The 3,082-nt window shown below is 40.6% G+C and overlaps 1 long non-coding RNA gene across 1 annotated transcript in view; it reads left to right on the forward strand.

The window, feature by feature from the left end:
• The window catches only part of LOC116091018, a 14,784-nt gene that overhangs the window by 1,576 nt on the left and 10,126 nt on the right, over positions 1-3,082 (forward strand). Inside the window, exon 2 of the long non-coding RNA XR_004118893.1 lies at positions 2,784-2,855. This is a non-coding gene — a long non-coding RNA (uncharacterized LOC116091018). The remainder of the gene's footprint in view (positions 1-2,783; positions 2,856-3,082) is intronic.

The raw sequence follows: 3,082 nt of genomic DNA on the forward strand, positions 1-3,082 counted from the left end.
CTCTCTCTCTCTCTCTCTCTCTCTCTCTCTCTCTCTCTCTCTCTCTCTCTCTCTCTCTTTCTCCCTTGTCTCAACCTCTCTTTGTTTCCCTCTCTGTCTGTCTGTCTGTCTCTCTCTCCAAACAAGTACATAATCCACCTGTATATAATTCTTATTTGCCCATTAAGTGTCAGCTTCCACTTCTCGAAGAAACAACACCCACACTCACTTGGGTGACCTTTTCTTTTCCTTAATGCTTGCCATTTCACTGTTCTCAAACACCTCACAGGGTGAAAAATCTGTCATGTATCCAGGCTAGCCAATTAAAGCTTAATATTCCTCTGGCCTCAGTGATCATTTAAAATGAGCACATAGCTTCATGAGAACCAGCCAGACCTGAGGCTGATGCTGAATAAAGGCCTTATTTTTCTTATGGGATCTGAGGAAAACTTAACCTTATGTAGGTTTGCCCTGCTTGAAACTATTTCTTACAAAACTAAAGGCAATGGATTCAGAAAGAAACAGCTGTCAGACTGTGGAGTCATCAGACAAGAGACACAATCCGCCTTTGACTTTTTTTTTCCACTTTTTTTTTCTTACAGCAATGTAGCTTTTGTCATTTGTAATGATGCATAGTGTATTCATCCCCTCTGCAAATGAGTGCAGTGAGATAACGCCACCTGGCTCTGGTTGGTAGATGGGGTGATGTGCTGCTGCTTCTCAGTCCATTGGTCCAGTGTATGTATCCCCTTCTCTCAGGATTCTGTCCTTGGAAGACTACCAGTACTTTCTTGCTTTCTACCTTTTGGTTCAGTTTAGCATGTATGGTTTGAAAGGCCACGTCTTTGGCAGATGTGTCCTGAGTCACTTCCTCCTGTGAAGCCATCAGTTGGTTATCTATTCTAAACGTTTTCAACTGGCACAAACTTCAAGTGCTCAAATCTAAGAACATTTACATTTGGACTAGTAAACTAAATGCATCACCTTTTTCACCACCACTTATAATCTCTCACAAGTTTAATTAATGTACAATGATGTTACATTATCCTCCTGAGGGAATAGAGCCCAGAGGCATTCCAGGTCTCTTCTTTCTAAACTGAAAAACAATACATTTATTTTGTCTTACTATCTCAATATCATAAAGATATTCTCTATGCAACCATCCACAATCTTATCACTTTTTAAGATTTTTTAGAAGAGCTTTTTAACATCTTTGCTTTACAACCATGACATTTTTTTTTACTATAAAAAGTCATGTGTGTGTAACTGTTTGTGCGTGTGTGTGAGTGTATGCTGATACATTCATGCATGTTGTGACTGTGACTTGAATACTCAAGCTATGACTTACATGTCACTCTCCTTTAAAAAGTCTCATGTGGGAGTTTACTTTCCAAAGACATGCATCAGTGATATTAAGGAAGTAGAACCTGGGTCCTACTGTGTGTGGCCTTTTCAGGTACTGCCACTAAAGCTGGTAAGTCACTAAAGCTGGATGCTCATTAGCAGAACTTGATGGCTTTGTAGTAAAGTGAAGAGGCTCACACAGTCTGACATTTGCACTCTGTTCATTGCCATGTGCAGTGGATGATCATGGTTGTCACCTTGAGTAACTATGTCATCAACTAAAACTTATACACCTGGGCATGCCTGAGAGAGACCCTCTTGTGCGGGTCACTTGAGGAGGGAGAACTATTCTAACTCTGTGTCATGCTTTCTGGTGACAGACCACAAAACATCACGGTAGAAGGAGAGGAAGCTTTTGCCTCCTTGCATTTACTTTTATTGGAAAGTTCATCTACCCTGTTGCTGAGGCACTGCATCCCCAGTATTAGAACCTACATTTTTAGAATTTCAATGTAGACTGAAGACCAGCAGTGACTTAGGGATTACCCAGAACCTTAATAGCCAATTGGGGCTGTTGTGACATCCACTCTCATGAACTGAATAATTGCTAGATTCTTCATTTCCACAGTGGAAGACAGTATTATTGGACAACTGAGACCATAGCCTGTAAACCACTCCAGTAAATACCTATGGGCTACGTGTGCCACACTGTAACTCTGCCACAAAGAAGGTCATCACCAAGAATGTCCTGTAAACTGGGCAACTCTATAGCTATAACCCTAAATAGACATCTTTTCTTTATAAAGGTAGTCTTCCTGGAGAGTTTCCTTATACTAACAAAAACCAGGCTAACACATCCGTATATATTTATGCTTATAAGCATACTTTTATCATCTCATAATGCCTTAAGTTCCTTTTTTACCTAAAGGTTACATCTAAATAACTCACAACACATTTTATGATCTGGCCTTTGAATTTCTTTTCTTTCATTATCTTTAATAAATCACCAAATTTATCAAGCTTAACTAAAAACACTGTGTTGCAAACTGGAAAGAGAAATGGTATTGTAAGCTTAGAGGAGCAGAGTAAAAAAAAGGTATTAGTCTAGTCTGGATAAGTCAAAGCAGGATGATTGAGCACTTGTTCCTCCATGGATGGAAGGGGGATCCTATGGACCACAAAGTCCTCCCTAGGAGCATCACAACAGAGAACAACAATGTGTGCATAATGGAGGGTACACACCAGAAGCTCAGTACATGTAACTACCTTCAGGAACCCAAACCACCCTTGCCAAAATAAACTTACATGCATAGGACTGGGGCAATTCTCTTTGTAAATTTAGTTTGCCAAGGATCCCTTCCACTGAGCCAGGGGTTCCACTTTCATCTTGGGATCAAAATGTAAAGTACAGAAGAATCAGCCCTGCACCAAGCCTTACGTGTCACTCTTCTTCTCTCCAGGTTAAGGAGACCTATCTAAAAATCAATCCTGAACATGGAGGTGATGATTCCATCACCATTGGGTCTATGCTGGTGAGATCCTTAACCAGTAAGATGGACCATTCCCGTAGGATACAGGGCCTTCTGTCACACTCCCTATACCTGTTTTAATCTCTTCTTCTTCTGTCTGGTGAATGGCTAAACCTCTTAAAGTGCAGAGTCATCCCCTCCTTTGTAAGAATAGCTCTACCTTGTTCTGGCTATTATAAATAAGGCTGCTATGAACATGGTGGAGCATGTGTCCTTCTTACATGTTGCAG

This window comes from Mastomys coucha, unplaced genomic scaffold (assembly GCF_008632895.1).
Source record: "Mastomys coucha isolate ucsf_1 unplaced genomic scaffold, UCSF_Mcou_1 pScaffold15, whole genome shotgun sequence".
NCBI lineage: Eukaryota > Metazoa > Chordata > Mammalia > Rodentia > Muridae > Mastomys > Mastomys coucha.